A 17,735-nucleotide genomic window follows, 5' to 3' on the forward strand; every position below is an offset into this window, starting at 1 on the left:
CAAAGCTGCTGCGCAGGTTAACAGTGTTGTTAAGAAGGTGTATGGTATTTTGGCCTTCATCAACCGTGGGACTGAGTTCAAGAGGCGTGAGTTAATTTTAAAGCTACACAAGACCTTAGTTAGACCCCACTTGGAGTATTGTGTTCAGCTCTGGTCACCTCACTACAGGAAGAATGTGGATACTATAGACAGAGTGCAGGGGAGATTTACGAGGATGTTGTCTGGATTGGAGGGCGTACCTTATGAGAATAGGTTGAGTGAACTTGGCCTTTTCTCCTTGGAGCGATGGAGGTCAAGAGGGGACCTGATAGAAGCGTTTAAGATGATGAGAGGCATTGATAGCGTGGATAGCCAGAGGCTCTTTCCCAGGGCTGAAATGGCTAACGTGAGGGGCATAAATCTAAGGTGCTTTGAAGTAGGTACAAGGGGGATGTCAGAGGTAAATTTTTCACACAGAGAGTGGTGCACTGCCAGTGAAGGTGGTAGAGACAGGTACAACAGGGTCTTTTAAAAGACTCTTAGATATGTACAGAGAGCTTAGAAAAATAGAGGGTTATGCGGTAGGGAAATTCCAGGCAGTTTCTAGAGTAGGTTATATGGTCAGCACAACATTGTGGGCCGAAGGGCCAGTGATGTGCTGTAGATTTCTATGTTCTATCTTCCCTATACCTTCCACCAATCACCTTAAAATCATGTCCCCTTGTATTAGCTATTTCTTCCCTGGGAAAAAGTCTCTGGCTTTCCACTCAGCCTATGCCTCTTATCATCTTGTATATCTCTATCAAGTCACCCCTCATCCTTCTTCGCTCCAAAGAGAAAAGGCCAAGTTCACTCAACCCATCCTCATAAGACATGCTCTCTAATCTAGGCAACATCCTAGGAAATCTCCTCTGTGCCCTCTCGAAAGCTTCTGCATCCTTCCTATAATGAGGCAACCAGAACAGAACACAAAACCAGAAGCCAGAACTAACCATTTTAGTCCAGCTTCTGCCCCCTTCCTTTCCAATCCTGAAGAAGGATCTCGGCCCAAAATGTTGACTATTTATTCCTTTCCATGGCTATTGCCTGACCTGCTGAGTTCCTCCTGCATTTTGTATTTGAGACACAAAGCCAGTTCAACGAGAGAGTTTCTTTCAGAGCAAGAACATGTCTCATTATAGGTCCAGAATCAGACCCTAACATAGGGGTGGCAAATCTCCGAGAGCAGTGTGCTCAAATTGGCAATAATCTTCTAAAAGGTTCTCTCGAGTGTCATGGTAACTTTGAATAATAATAGTAACAATAATTATGGACTCGTTTAAGAAAAAAGAAGTCCTGCTGCTTACTTATGTGTATTCATTGTCTTACTAATAATAAAAGAATTACAGAGACAGATTGAAATAAATGAAGCACTTTAGACACCATCATCATCATTAGGTGCCGTGAAGTATGACATTGTCATTACGTGCCAAGTCGTATGACATGCGTGATCACAATCTCATGACCATGATTGTTCTTGACAAATTTTTCTACAGAAGTGGCTTGCCATTGCCTTCTTCTACACAGCCTTTTTACAAGATGGATGACCCCAGCCATTATCAACACTCTTCAGAGATTGTCTGCCTGGCACCAGTGGTCGCATAGCTAGGACTTGTGATATGCACCACTTACAACACGCTGGAGGAACTCAGCAGGTTGGGCAGCATCCGTGGAAACGATGAGTCGACGTTTCGGGCCAGAACCCTTCGTCACGTACCCACAAAATTTGGGCACACGTACCATAGATTTGCCATCCCTGCCCCAAGGGTAGAAGGCCAAGTCCAGTTATCTGGAGTAGCCTCACAGTCCATCTCTAACAGATGCCTTGAGCAAGACTGAGGGGCCCAACTTCAGACTGGCCAAGAACCTTGAGGTAGAGATGCCTCACATTCTCAGTCTGAAAGCAACGTGCAAAGATAAAAAGAGACAGTCATCCCAACTTATAACAATAGTCTCCCACTTTGTAACAGAACTCCTGTCAATAAAGAGATAATAGGGGTGCCACAGTAGCATAGCGGTTAGTATACAGTGGCATGCAAAAGTGTGGGCACCCCTGGGCAAAATTTCTGTTATTGTGAATAGTTAAGTGAGTAGAAGATGAACTGATCTCCAAAAGTCACAAAGTTAAAGATGAAACATTCTTTTCAACATTTTAAGCAAGATTAGTGTATTATTTTTGTTTTATACAATTTTAGAGTGAAAAAAGGAAAGGAGCACCATGCAAAAGTTTGGGCACCCCAAGAGATTTGTGCTCTCAGATAACTTTCACCAAGGTCTCAGACCTTAATTAGCTTGTTACGGCTACGGCTTGTTCACAGTCATCGTTAGGAAAGGCCAGGTGATGCAAATTTCAAAGCTTTATAAATACCCTGACTCCTCAAACCTTTTCCCAACAATCAGCAGCCATGAGCTCCTCTAAGCAGCTGCCTAGCACTCTGAAAATTAAAATAAATGATGCCCACAAAGCAGGAGAAGGCTATAAGAAGATAGCAAAGCATTTTCAGGTAGCCGTTTCCTCAGTTCGTAATGTAATTAAGAAATGGCAGTTAACAGGAACGGTGGAGGTCAAGTTGAGGTCTGGAAGACCAAGAAAACTTTCTGAGAGAATTGCTCGTAGGATTGCTAGAAAGGCAAATCAAAACCCCCGTTTGACTGCAAAAGACCTTCAGGAAGATTTAACAGACTCTGGAGTGGTGGTGCACTGTTCTACTGTGCAGCAACACCTGCACAAATATGACCTTCATGGTGAGGATGCAGAAGAAAACCTTTCCTGCGTCCTCACCACAAAATTCAGCATCAGAAGTTTGCAAAGGAACATCTAAACAAGCCTGATGCATTTTGGAAACAAGTCCTGTGGACTGATGAAGTTAAAATAGAAATTTTTGGCCGCAATGAGCAAAGGTATGTTTGGAGAAAAAAGGGTGCAGAATTTCATGAAAAGAAAACCTCTCCAACTGTTAAGCACAGGGGTGGATCGATCATGCTTTGGGCTTGTGTTGCAGCCAGTGGCACGGGGAACATTTCATTGGTAGAGGGAAGAATGAATTCAATTAAATACCAGCAAATTCTGGAAGTAAACATCACACCATCTGTGAAAAAGCTGAAGATGAAAAGAGGATGGCTTCTACAACAGGACAATGATCCTAAACACACCTCAAAATCCACAATGGACTACCTCAAGAGGAGCAAGCTGAAGGTTTTGCCATGGCCCACACAATCCCCCAACGTAATCATCATCGAGAATCTGTGGATAGACCTCAAAAGAGCAGTGCATACAAGACGGACCAAGAATCTCACAGAACTGGAAGACTTTTGCAAGGAAGAATGGGCGAAAATCCCCCAAACAAGAATTGAAAGGCTCTTAGCTGGCTACAGAAACCGTTTACAAGCTGTGATACTTGCCAAAGGAGGTGTTACTAAGTGCTGGCCATGCAGGGTGCCCAAACTTTTGCGTCGGGCCCTTTTCCTTTTTTGTTATTTTAAAACTGTAAAAGATGGAAATAAAAAAGTTTTCTTGCTTAAAATATTAAAGAAATGTGTCATCTTTAACTTTATGCCTTTTGGAAATCGGGTCATTTTTTACTCGCTTAGCTATTCACAGTAACAGAAATTTTGAGCAGGGGTGCCCAAACTTTTGCATGCCACTGTAACTCAGCGACCTAGGCTCAATTCCCACCGCCAACTCTAAGGAGTTTATACATTCTTCCTGAGGCCACATAGGTTTCCCTCGGATGCTCCAGTTTTCTCCTACATTCTAACAATGTACAGGTTGGTAGGTTAACTGGTCACATGAGTATAAAACTGAAGCAACCTGGCGGGAGGAGAAGATGGCAGTGCGCCGCGCGTACGCAGCTCTCCGGTGAAAAATGATATTGTATCTGTTAAATAGGGGCCGTGGACAATTCTGATTTGATGGAGAATGGACGTGAAAGTACGGAGGAACATCTGGAGAAATTTCTGAAACACCAGTTCGCTGCTGTCGTTACTGTGTGGTCGGGAATCTTTCAGAGGGTAGGCCTCAAAATCTTCGGCCTTGCCTGCTTTTGGCGACCGAGAAGGAGGTCGAATCGTTCAGACAGAGATGGCGCTCAGTACTCGGTGTCGGAGAGTTGATCAGAGCTCGAAGTTTTCAGATGACTCAGAGTCGGATTGTGGTCGGCATGGCAGGGAGAGTTTTTCTTCCTTCTCCCGCCTGCGTGAAATGTGGGACATTTGAGAAACTTTGAACTTTCCTGTGCTCATGGACTTCTTCATCAAGTTATGGTATTGTTACACTGTTGTAACTATATGTTATAATTATGTGGTTTTGTCAGTTTTTTCAGTCTTGGTTTGTCCTGTGTTTTGTGATATCACACTGGAGGAAATAATGTATCATTTCTTAATGCATGCATTACTAAATGACAATAAAAGAGGACTGCGTGTCTTCATAATCATAATCATCATAATTGGGTGGTGTTGGCTCATTAGGGCAGAAGGGCCTGTTACTGTGATCTCTAAATCTAAATGTTAAAAAAAACTTTTAAAAACTTAAAAATTTCAATCCAAAAAGTATAAATTAATTCTTGATTCAATTCAAGCAAGAGAATTAATTGTTAAGTCCTGCCCTTTCGTCCACACACAGATGAGGTTTATATCTCCATCATTGCACAAGCTGTCATTACAGTTAAGGGGCCTGCAGAGTGTAGTGGACACAGCCCAGTCCACCCTGGGCACAGCTCTCCCCACCACTACAGGGGCGCTGGTTCAAGAAGGTAACATCTATCATCAACGATCACCACCGTCCAGGCCATGCCCTCTTCTCACCGTTACTGTCAGAAGCCGGAAGTCCCACACCACAAGGTTCAGGAACAGCTACAACCAGCAGGTTCTTGAACCAAGCTGCACAAGCGTAACCCTCCCTCAGCAATGGAACACTGCACACCACCTCCGTCTGGACTCGTCTCTGATGGTGCCTTGCTTTTGCACATTTTATTCTCACTGTATGGGCAGTATTTGTGTGCATAATGTATACTGGGCATTGTCTGTACCTATGTGCTCGTGATGCTGCTGCAGGCAAGTTTTTCATTGTACCAGCACCTCACCATATTTAGTGCGTGTGATTATAAACTTCCTAGGAGTGGACATCACCAATAGCCTGGCCTAGTCCACACATCAACACTATGGCTAAAGCTGACCAACACCTTGAATTCCTCAGGAGGCTAGAGAAATTTGGCACGTCCCCATGCTCCCTTACCAATTTTTAGAAATAGACCATAGAAAGCATCCTCTCCAGATACATTACAGCTTGGTTTGGCAACTGCTCTGCCCATGACCACAAGAAAGTGCACAGAGCTGTGGACACAGCTCAGCACATCACAGAAGCCAACCTCCCCTCCATGGACTCTGTCTACATTTCTGACTACCTCAGGAAAGCAGCCGGCTTAATCAAAGACCCCACCCACCATGGACATTCTCCCTTCTCCACTCTCCCATCAGGCAAAACATACAAAAGCCTGAAAGCACGTCCCACCAGGCTCAAGGACAGCTTCTCTCCTGCTATTGTCAGACTACTGAATGGTCCCCTAGTACAATGGACGGACTCCTCACCTCACAATCTACTTTGTCATGATCTTGCACCGTATGTCTGCCTGCACTGCACTTTCTCTGTAGCTGTAACACTTTATTCTGCATTGTTATTGTTTTACCTTGTTGTACCTCAATGCACCGTGTACTGATTTGATCTGCATGAACAGTATGCAGGACAAGCTTTTCACTCTAGCTTGGAACAAGTGACAATAATAAACCAATTCCAAACCTGATTCCAAAACTCAGCTAGGGCGCACAACACTTAACAGTGCAGGCGACCGGGGTTCAATTCCTGCCTTTGCCCGTAAAGAGTTTGTGCATTCTCCTTGTGACCACGTGGGTTTCCTTTGGGCGTTCTGGCTTCCTCCCACAGTCCAAAGACGTACCAGTTGGTTGGTTAATTGGTCATTTTAAATTGTCCCATGATCAGGCTCAGATTGAACTGGGAAATTGTTGGGCAGCACATCCTGAAGGGCCAATTCCACAGTGCACATAGATGGATGAATAGAGAAACAACTTCCAAAGTCAGGGAATCGCAGACAGATAGACATCTAAAAACGAGAACCGAGACTTTCAGAGAAACTCTACCATTGGACAGTCCCAAGCCCGGCTGCAAAAGGAGGAGGGTTGGGCATGGGGCGAGCAATCGCACCCCGTAAAACCCAGGCCTACAGAAACACCGACAGCAGCTCCAACAACCTCACCCTTGGGAAAGGAAGGGTCTTCGCCTAGACCTTTGGAACTGAGTGGTTCCTGCTAAAACATTGTTTAAATTGTTTACATTTACATCATTTATTATTGTAATTTGTCCTTTACTGTGCCCACTGTCTTGTTTATTAATTATTGTACCATCTTGCACTGTTTTGTGCACCTTATGTAGTCCTGTGCAGGTCTGTAGTCTAGTATCATTTTTGTGTTGTTTCAGGTAGTCTAGTGTAGTTTTGTGTTGTTTCAGGTAGTACCATGGTCCTGGAGGAATATTGTTTTGATTTCACTTTGTACTGTACCAGCAGTTATGGTTGAAATGACAATAAAAGCAACTTGACTTGACTCGAAAGCTGAGTCACAGAGTCGATCAACCATTGACTCAGGACTGAGGACTGGCAAGCTGCTATCGGTGGCCTATCCCCCGGTAGGGTTGATGGGCTTCTGAAGATGCCCTTCAGAGAATCACCAGTCAAGACTCAGCACTCTCTCAAACACACTATCAGGCCAAGCGTTCACTCTAAACCTGAGGCTGATCCATCTCTTAACCAAAGTTTCAAAAGAAGTGGAAGCCATTGTGGGATAGACCAGACTCAAAGGACTGAACGTTCACCTCCTATCTCATACTCCTACCAGACTCTTACGAAAATAACCCCTGCTATTTTCTCACAAGCCAGCATTATTCTGCAGATCCCAGTCTGTTAAACCTGTGACCTGGAAAATGTCCCGTGAAACAGGGCGTTACACAACCCCCTTTCCGTACCATGCGCCAGAAAGCAACTTGGGATCAGAATACAAATTCCACCTGAGTGGGACCATTTTGTTCGGAACCGGTTACTTACACCCGATATTTTTTAAGGAATCACGTGAATTGCAACCGCTGGTAAATGTTTGTCGCCGAGTGACAGAGTCAACATTAAAACAAATACCGAAAGCTCAGTAACTAGTTCTGAAGAAAGGCTGCAGTCAGCGCGTCGCGCTGGGTTTAACCAACACAGGAAGCCGGCCGTGGTTAGTTTGGTCAGCGTCGTTTCAAGTGGTTACAGCACCGTTCTTCCTGCAGACAGTTAAAGACAGAGACAGAGACAGCGTGACCGCTCACCTGACCGGCCGAGTGTGCCGAGCGGCCTCTCCACCTCTCTCTCGCTCGCTGAACCCGGAGAGCAGGAACCCCGAGCTCTCTCTCAGCCGTTCGGTTTCACTTCCTACCTGCAGGCTCCGCCCCAACTCACAACGAGCTCGACTGGATCTGCAGTCACCGGGTGGGAAACGGACCTGTGCCCCTGTTTTCCAGTTAGAACCAGCACCCCTGGAGTATTTTATGGGAATGTATTTCCCTTCTTTTTATTTCCTGGAGAACTTACTTCAATCTTCATTAGTAACGCTGGAGGAAATTCTGCAAGTCAGGCAGCGTCTATGGAGAGGAATAATGAGTCGACGTTTTGAGTGGAGACTCTTCATACTGTTTCAATTTTTTCACCCAAGATGTATCCCTCACTGTTTCTATACGTGAAGTCAGAAGAATAGCAATATATTTATTATATTTTAGCATCCATTTTTAAAAGTTTTTGTCTTAGTTTATTAAGATAGCCTACTGTACCTAATAAAGTGGCCATTGGGTGTATATAGAAACATAGAAAATAGATGCAGGAGTAGGCCATTCGGCCCTTGGAGCCTGCACCGCCATTCATTATGATCATGGCTGATCATCCAACTCAGAACACCGCCCCAGCCTTCCCTCCATACCCCCTGACCCCCGTAGCCACAAGGGCTATATCTAACTCCCTCAAATATAGCCAATGAACTGGCCTCAACTGTTTCCTGTGGCAGAGAATTCCACAGATTCACCACTCTCTGTGTGAAGAAGTTTTTCCTAATCTCGGTCCTAAAAGGCTTCCCCTCTATCCTCAAACTGTGGCCCCTCGTTCTGGACTTCCCCAACATCGGGAATAATCTTCCTGCATCTAGCCTGTCCAATCCCTTTAGGATCTTATACGTTTCAATCAGATCCCCCCTCAATCTTCTAAATTCCAACGAGTACAAGCCCAGTTCATCCAGTCTTTCTTCATATGAAAGTCCTGCCATCCCAGGAATCAATCTGGTGAACCTTCTTTGTACTCCCTCTATGGCAAGGATGTCTTTCCTCAGATTAGGGGACCAAAACTGCACACAATACTCCAGGTGTGGTCTCACCAAGGCCTTGTACAACTGCAGTAGTACCTCCCTGCTCCTGTACTCGAATCCTCTCGCTATAAATGCCAGCATACTATTCGCCTTTTTCACTGCCTGCTGTACCTGCATGCCCACTTTCAATGACTGGTGTATAATGACACCCAGGTCTCGTTGCACCTCCCCTTTTCCTAATCGGCCACCATTCAGATAATAATCTGTTCTCCTATTTTTGCCACCAAAGTGGATAACTTCACATTTATCCACATTAAATTGCATCTGCCATGAACTTGCCCACTCACCCAACCTATCCAAGTCACCCTGCATCCTCTTAGCATCCTCCTCACAGCTAACACTGCCACCCAGCTTCGTGTCATCCGCAAACTTGGAGATGCTGCATTTAATTCCCTCATCCAAGTCATTAATATATATTGTAAACAACTGGGGTCCCAGCACTGAGCCTTGCGGTACCCCACTAGTCACTGCCTGCCATTCTGAAAAGGTCCCGTTTATTCCCACTCTTTGCTTCTTGTCTGCTAACCAATTCTCCACCCACACCAATACCTTACCCCCAATACCGTGTGCTTTAAGTTTGCACACTAATCTCCTGTGTGGGACCTTGTCAAAAGCCTTTTGAAAATCCAAATATACCACATCCACTGGTTCTCCCCTATCCACTCTACTAGTTACATCCTCAAAAAATTCTATGAGATTCGTCAGACATGATTTTCCTTTCACAAATCCATGCTGACTTTGTCCGATCATTTCACCGCTTTCCAAATGTGCTGTTATCACATCCTTGATAACTGACTCCAGCAGTTTCCCCACCACCAACGTTAGGCTAACCGGTCTATAATTCCCTGGTTTCTCTCTCCCTCCTTTTTTAAAAAGTGGAGTTACATTAGCCACCCTCCAATCCTCAGGAACTAGTCCAGAATCTAACGAGTTTTGAAAAATTATCACTAATGCATCCACTATTTCTTGGGCTACTTCCTTAAGCACTCTAGGATGCAGACCATCTGGCCCTGGGGATTTATCTGCCTTCAATCCCTTCAATTTACCTAACACCACTTCCCTACTAACATGTATTTCGCTCAGTTCCTCCATCTCACTGGACCCTCTGTCCCCTACTATTTCTGGAAGATTATTTATGTCCTTAGTGAAGACAGAACCAAAGTAATTATTCAATTGGTCTGCCATGTCCTTGCTCCCCATAATCAATTCACCCGTTTCCGTCTGCAGGGGACCTACATTTGTCTTTACCAGTCTTTTCCTTTTTACATATCTATAAAAGCTTTTACAGTCCGTTTTTATGTTCCCTGCCAGTTTTCTCTCATAATCTTTTTTCCCCTTCCTAATTAAGCCCTTTGTCCTCCTCTGCTGAACTCTGAATTTCTCCCAGTCCTCAGATGAGCCACTTTCTCTGGCTAATTTGTATGCTTCTTCCTTGGAATTGATACTATCCCTAATTTCTCTTGTCAGCCACGGGTGCACTACCTTCCTTGATTTATTCTTTTGCCAAACTGGGATGAACAATTGTTGTAGTTCATCCATGCAATCTTTAAATGCTTGCCATTGCATATCCACCGTCAATCCTTTAAGTGTCATTTGCCAGTCTATCTTAGCTAATTCACGTCTCATACCTTCAAAGTTACCTCTCTTTAAGTTCAGAACCTTTGTTTCTGAATTAACTATGTCACTCTCCATCTTAATGAAGAATTCCACCATATTATGGTCACTCTTACCCAAGGGGCCTCTCACGACAAGATTGCTAATTAACCCTTCCTCATTGCTCAAAACCCAGTCCAGAATAGCCTGCTCGCTAGTTGGTTCCTCGACATGTTGGTTCAAAAAACCATCCCGCATACATTCCAAGAAATCCTCTTCTTCAGCACCTTTACCAATTTGGTTCACCCAATCTACATGTAGATTGAAGTCACCCATTATAACTGCTGTTCCTTTATTGCACACATTTCTAATTTCCTGTTTAATACCATCTCCGACCTCACTACTACTGTTAGGTGGCCTGTACACAACTCCCACCAGCGTCTTCTGCCCCTTAGTGTTACGCAGCTCTACCCATATCAATTCCACATCTTCCCGGCTTATGTCCTTCCTTTCTATTGCGTTAATATCTTCTTTAACCAGCAACGCCACCCCACCTCCCCTTCCTTCATGTCTATCCCTCCTGAATATTGAATATCCCTGAACGTTGAGCTCCCATCCCTGGTCACCCTGGAGCCATGTCTCTGTGATCCCAACTATATCATAATCATTAATAACAATCTGCACTTTCAATTCATCCACCTTGTTACGAATGCTCCTTGCATTGACACAAAAGCCTTCAGGCGCTCTTTTACAACTCTCTTAGCCCTTATACAATTATGCTGAAAAATGGCCCTTTTTAATGCTTGCCCTGGATTTGTCGGCTTGCCACTTTTACTTTTCTCCTTAGTACTTTTTGCTTCTACCCTCACTTTACACCCCTCTGTCTCTCTGCACTGGTTCCCATCCCCCTGTTGTGAACTAACCTCCTCACACCTAGCCTCTTTAATTTGATTCCCACCCCCCAACCATTCTAGTTTAAAGTCACCTCAGTAGCCCCCGCTAATCTCCCTGCCAGGATATTGGTCCCCCTAGGATTCAAGTGTAACCCGTCCTTTTTGTACAGGTCACGCCTGCGCCAAAAGAGGTCCCAATGATCCAAAAACTTGAATCCCTGCCCCCTGCTCCAATCCCTCAGCCACGCATTTATCCTCCACCTCATCGCATTCCTACTCTCACTGTCGCGTGGCACAGGCAGTAATCCCGAGATTACTACCTTTGCAGTCCTTTTTCTCAACTCCCTTCCTAGCTCCCTATATTCTCCTTTCAGGACCTCATCCCTTTTCCTATCTATGTCATTGGTACCTATATGTACCACGACCTCTGGCTCCTGGTCTCCTGTGTGGTCTTCTGCTGCGTAGTCCATCCACTTCAAGATTCAAAATGTACACTCGGAGATGCTGTTCTGCGCACCACTGTTTTAATGCATGGTTATTGGATTTAGGCTACACACTACGCCGGATAATTTTGAAAACGAAGCTTTTCCTCTTCGTTTTGACCCTCCATCCACACTGAAATGGAGATATTCAGAGACGGTCTCCACAGTGAATAAATCTGAAAATGCCTAATATCTGTTGTAGTGTGTACGGGGTAAACGGAGAGATTTAAAAACGCTGTCATGACAACACCACAACAACAATGCTTTTTCTGCTTCTGTTTGGTACTGCGCAAGCACTGCCTGTCAGCTTGAACCTGTCTGGCCATTCTCTGCTGACCTCTGTCATTAACAAGGCATTTTCACCCACAAAACCGCCACTCACTGGATTTTTTTTTGTTGGTATTCACACCATCCCATTCTCTGTAATCTCTGAAGACTGTTGTGCTTGAAAGTCCCAGGAGATCAGAATTTTCTGAGGTACTCTAACCACCCCGTCTGGCACCAACAATCATTGCATGATCAACGTCACTTAAATCACACTTATTCCCCATTCTAAAATTCAGCCTGAACCTCTTGACCACATCTGTATGTTTTTATGCGTTGAGTTGCTGCCAGATGATTGGCTGATTAGATACTTGCATTAATGAGCAGGTGTACAGATGTACCTAATAAAGTGGCCAGTGAGTGTATTACTTTTCATAATGATTGCCCTTGTCTCCAATTCATAAACATAAGAGATTCTGCAGATGCTGGAGATGCAGCGTAACACACACAAAATACTGGAGGAAGTCAGCAGATCAGGCAGCATCTCTGGAGGGGGATAAATACTCAATGTGTTAGGCTGAGACCTGAAGCCTGATGTCTTGATCTGGACCCTGTACTGGGTCCTGATGAAGGTTGCATAGATACTGCCTGACCAGATGAGTTCCTACAGCATTTTGTGTTTAGTACACTTGCTTCCAAAGCTCTACAGCATCCTTGTACCCGTGAGGAGGAGGAGGCCCGCCACTGGTCAGGGTCTACCATTGACGTTGCGTCTACCTGTCTGCGTTTCATACACAAGCTAGAGCAGTACGACATGGAGAGAAGCTGTCGCCCGTGCAGCAGGCTCCCCCTCTCCACGCAGCTGGTGAATCCAAAGGAACAGCAGAGATCAGTAAAGTTTGGCTTCAGTGGTGTCAGAAGAGATGCCAGTTAGTGTTGAACTCAATGTAGGACTGCCTTAGGGAATCCAGCTCTGGATTTTTCTTTGAGGATTACTCCTGAAGTCTTCATCTTGAGTGGGTATAGCCACAAGATGGTGAAGGTTTGAGATCAGAGTTTTCCTCCTCCTATGACTGACAAGCCCCATTTGCCCAAAAGTAGTGGCATGTAATCCAAGTAAACTGATGCTTGATCATGGTGTGACAAGTGAGGAGGAGTCAGAATTAGCTCAAAGTGTTCCAAATAACAAATCTCTGCATTATCCTTTGCTTGTGAAATAACATAGAGGAAGTAGAATAATTATTCTATTGTGATATTGTGTCCAAATATCATGTGGGGAGGTTCCTCCTTGCAATCAATATTAAACACAGAACAGTATAACATGGGAACAAGACCATTGTCCCACCGTCTCTGTGTCAAACACAATTCCAAATGAAATTAATCCCTTCAGCCTCCACATGATCCATACCCCTACACTGCCTGCATGTTCATGTTGGAGTCAGCTTTAACAGCACTGGCTGGCATTGCGTCGTGAAATGTTTTGTTTTGTCACAGCAGAACAGCGCAATGCTCAAAAAGCTATAAATTACATTATCGTATACACTGTGTATATTGTTTGAAAGCATTGTTTTAAATGCACTTTATAAGATATTAGATGAATTAATATAAGACTAAAGTTGTAGTTTAATCATTTGTATTTTTTAACAAACGTATTTTTCACACTATGGGTGGCAGAAAGTGGTATAGCAGTTACATATATCTTTTCATTTCTCATTGACTAAGTGTTAGCACTTTACCCATGTGATGTAATTGTGCAACCAGTGATTGGTTTATTCTTATCTAAGGAATTTCTGTTATCTCGATTATAAAGATGATGGATTTTTCAGGGGCATCATCTTTTGTTTCCTCTTTGTCTTCACTGTCTTTGCTTTTCAGCTCTTTGGCTGGTGGCATAGTGGCGAAAGGTCCCGAGTTCGAATTCAGCCGGCTCCCCTGCACGCTTTCCATCCGTGCTGGGTTACGAGCTGGTGATCTCTTTGGAAACTCACCCAGCAGAAGGCAATGGCAAACCACTGCTGTAACTTGCCTCGTACACGGTTCCCCACTACGTCAGAGAGGCGTGGAGGGAAATCGTCCGCTAACCGGAGAAACTCCAGTACCTCCTTTCCTACTTGGATGAACTGAGAGTGTGGATCAATAGGTGGAACTATGATGTTGTGACTATTACAGACATTTGGATGTCTCAGGAGCAGGAATGGCTGCTGAGCGTGCCAGGCTTTAGATGTTTAAAAAAGAACAGAGAGGGAAGCAAAAGAGTTGGGGGATTGGCATTGCTAATTAAGGATAGTGTCACGGCTGCAGAAAAGGAGGAAGTAAGGGAGGGATGGTCTACTGAGTCTGTGGCTGGAAGTCAGGAACAGGAAAGGGGCAATAACTCTACTGGGTGTTTTTATAGACCCCCCAATAGTTACAGGATATCGAGGAGCAGAGAGGGAGGCAGATTCTGGGACGGTGCAATAATAGGGTTGTTATGGGAGATCTTAACTTTCCTAATATTGATTGGCATCTCCTTAGCACAAGGGGTTTAGATGGGGTGGACTTTGTTAGGTGTGTTCAGGAAGGTTTCCTGACACAATATGTAGATAAGCCAACTAAAGGAGAATCTGTACTCGATCTGTATTGGGAAATGAACCTGGTCAGGTGTCAGATCTCTCAGTGGGAGAGCATTTTGGAGGTAATGACCTTAACTCTATCTCCTTCACCATAGCGCTGGAGATGGTTAGGAGCAGACGAATTGGGAAAACATTAAATTAGGGTAGGGGAAATATGATGCTATTAGGCAAGAACTTGGGAGCATAAATTGGGAGCAGATGTTCTCAGGGAAATGCACAGCAGAAACAGGGAACATTTGCATGGAGTTTTGCATAGATATGTTCCATTGAGGCAGGGAAAGGATGGTAGGGTTAAAGAACCATGGTGTACAAAGGATGTAGAAAATCAAGTTAAGAAGAAAAGAAAAGCCTACGAAAGGTTGAAGAAACTAGGTACTGCTAGAGCTCTAGAAAATTACAAGGTTGCTAGGACGGAGCTTAAGAATGGAATTAAGAGAGCTTGAAGGGGCCAGAAGAAGGTGTTGGTGAGCAGGATTCAGGAAACCCCCAAGGCATTCTACAGGTATGTGAAGAGCAAGAGGATGAGCCGTGTGAGAACAGGACCAATCAGGTGCGATAGTGGAAATGTGTGCATGGAGTTGGAAGAGATAGCAGAGGTACTTAATGAATACTTTGCTTCAGTATTCACCTTGGCAATTATGGGGAAGACTTACAGTGAATTGAAAAGCTTGAGCATTTAGACATTAAGAAAAAGGATGTGTCGGAGCTTTTGAAAAGCATTAACTTGGATAAATCACCGGGACCAGATGAGATATACCCCAGGCTAGTGTGGGAAGTGAAGGAGGAGATTGCTGAGCCTCTGGCAATGATCTTTGCATCATCAATAGGGACGGGAGAAGTACTGGATGATTGGAGGGTTGCAAATGTTGTTCCCTTGTTCAAGAAAGGGAGTAGAGATACCCCAGGAAATTATAGACCAGTGATTCTGACTTCAGTGGTGGGCAAATTGTTGGCAAAGATCCTGAGAGGCAAGAGTTATGAGCATTTGGAGAGACATAATCTGATTAGGGATAGTCAGCATAGCTTTGTCAAGGGCAGGTCATGCCTTACGAGCCTGATTGAATTCTTTGAGGAAGTAACATTGATGAAGGTAGAGCGGTGGGTGTAGTGTAAATGGATTTCAGTAAGACATCTGATAAAGTTCCCCATGCAAGGCTCCTTCAGAAATTAAAGAGACATGGAATCCAAGGAGATCTTGCTTAGTGGATCCAGAATTTGCTTGCCCACAGAAGGCAAAGAGTGGTTGTAGATGGTTCATATTCTGCATGGAGGTCAGTGGCCAGTGGTGTTCCACAGGGACCCCTCCTCTTTGTGATTTTTAGAAACGACCTGGATGAGGAAGTAGAAGGGTGGGTTAGTAAATTTGCTGATGTTACAAAAGTTGGGGGTGTTGTGGATAGTCTGGAAAGTTGTCAGTGGTTACAGCGGGACATTGACAGGATGCAGAACTGGGCTGAAAAGTGGCAGATGGAGTTCAACCCAGATAAGTGTGAAGTGGTTCATTTTGGTAGGTCAAATTTTAAAACAGAATACAATACTAATGGTAAAACTCTTGGCAGTGTGGAGAATCTGAGAGATCTTGGGGTCCATGTTGATAGGACACTCAAAGCTGCTGCGCAGGATGACAGTGTTGTTAAGAAGGCAAACGGTATATTGGCCTTCATCAGCTATGGGATTGAGTTCAAGACCTGTGAGGTATTATTACAGCTATATAAGACCTTGGTCAGACCCCACTTGGAGTACTGTGTTCAGTTCTGGTCACCTCACTACAGGAAGGATGTGGATACTATAGAGAGAGTGCAGAGGAGATTTACAAGGATGTTGCCTGGATTGAAGGGTGTACCTTATGAGACTAGGTTGAATGAACATGGCCATTTCTCCTCAGAGTGACGGATGATGAGAGGTGAGCTGAGTGACGTGTACAAGATGATGAGGGGCATTGAACGTGTGGATAGCCACAGGATTTTCCCAGGGCTGAAATGGCTTGCACAAGGGGTCATAGTTTTTAGGTGCTTGGAAATAGGTACCGAGGAGATATCGTGGTGAGTTTTTCACACATAGAGTGGTGGGTGCATGGAATGCATTGCCAGTGGGAGTGGTGTAAGCAGATACAACAGGGTCTTTTAAGAGTCTCTTAGATAGGTACTTGGAGCTTAGAAAAATAGAAGGCTATGCACTAGGGAAATTCTAGGCAGTTTCTAGAGTGGGTTACATGGTCAGCACAACATTGTAGGCCAAAAGGCCTGTAATGTTCTGTAGATTTCTATGCTCTATGTTTACTTAGTTTGCTTAGCGTTTGTATGTTTGCAGTTTAAAATTAATGATAGTTAAGCATTAAGACTGCTCACTATTCTTGACCCCTGCAAGAACTCCAAGGAAGGATCAGGAAAATAACAGAGGTCCAAAAGTATGTGTGTGTGTGTATATATATATATATGGATAGATAGATTAAATTAAATAAGTAGTACAAAAATTGAGCCAAAAGTAGTGAGGTAGTTGTCATGGGTTCATTGTCTGTTCAGAAGTTTGATAGAGGAGGGGAAGAAACTGTCCCTAAAACATTGAGTATATGCCTTTTGGCTTCCGTACCTCCTCCCTAATGGTAGCAATGAGATGAGAATATGTCCTGGGTGATGGGGGTCCTTAACGATGGACACCACCCATCTAGATGCCTCTTGTGTCTGTTTCCTCCACCACCCCGGCAGCAAGTTCCAGGCACCCGCCAACTTCTGTGTAAAACAAAATTTGCCCCACACATCTCCTTTAAATTCTCCCTTCTCCCCTTGAACCTAATCTCTCTAGACATTGATCAGGTTTAATCAGATGGATTAGCTTTATTTGTCATATGTACACATTGAAAACACACAGTGTTGTTTGCGTCAACAACCGACACGGTTCAATGACGTGCTGGGGCCGCCTGCAAGTTTTGCCACGCTCCTGCAGTCCACAACTTACTAAACCTAACCTGTATGTCTTCAGAACGTGAGAGGAACCAAGAGCACCCAGAGGAATCCCACAGAGTCCCGAGGATCTAACCCGGTCCCAACATATCGATGCAGTTATAAAGAAGGCAAGACAGCAACTACACTTCATTAGGAGTTTGAAGAGATTTGGTATGTCAACAAATACACTCAAAAACTTCTATAGATGTACCATGGAGAGCATTCTGACATCACTGTCTGGTATGGGGTTGTGGGGGGGGGGGGTCCACTACTCAGAACTGAAAGCAACTGCGGAAAGTTGTAAATTTAGTCAGCTCCATCTTGAGTACTAGCCTACAAAGTACCCAGGACATCTTCAAGGAGCGGTGTCTCAGAAAGGCAGTGTCCATTATTAAGGACCCCCAGCACCCAGGGCATGCCCTTTTCTCTCTGTTACCATCAGGTATGAGGTACAGAAGCCTGAAGGCACACACTCAG

At 44.4% G+C, this 17,735-nt stretch overlaps 1 protein-coding gene across 5 annotated transcripts in view; it reads right to left on the reverse strand.

The window, feature by feature from the left end:
• The window catches only part of LOC140212185 (2-hydroxyacylsphingosine 1-beta-galactosyltransferase-like), a 41,198-nt gene extending 33,678 nt beyond the window's left edge, over positions 1 to 7,520 (reverse strand). For 4 of the 5 annotated variants that reach the window (XM_072282852.1, XM_072282848.1, XM_072282850.1 and 1 more), the window contains exon 1: positions 7,391 to 7,519. The gene's annotated coding sequence lies outside the window, so the exon portion shown is untranslated. Of the gene's footprint in view, positions 1 to 7,390 lie in introns of all 5 variants that reach the window. The other variant, XM_072282847.1, reaches the window with a different exon arrangement.
• Between the last annotated feature and the right edge of the window lie 10,215 nt (positions 7,521 to 17,735).

This window comes from Mobula birostris, chromosome 18, assembly GCF_030028105.1.
Source record: "Mobula birostris isolate sMobBir1 chromosome 18, sMobBir1.hap1, whole genome shotgun sequence".
NCBI lineage: Eukaryota > Metazoa > Chordata > Chondrichthyes > Myliobatiformes > Myliobatidae > Mobula > Mobula birostris.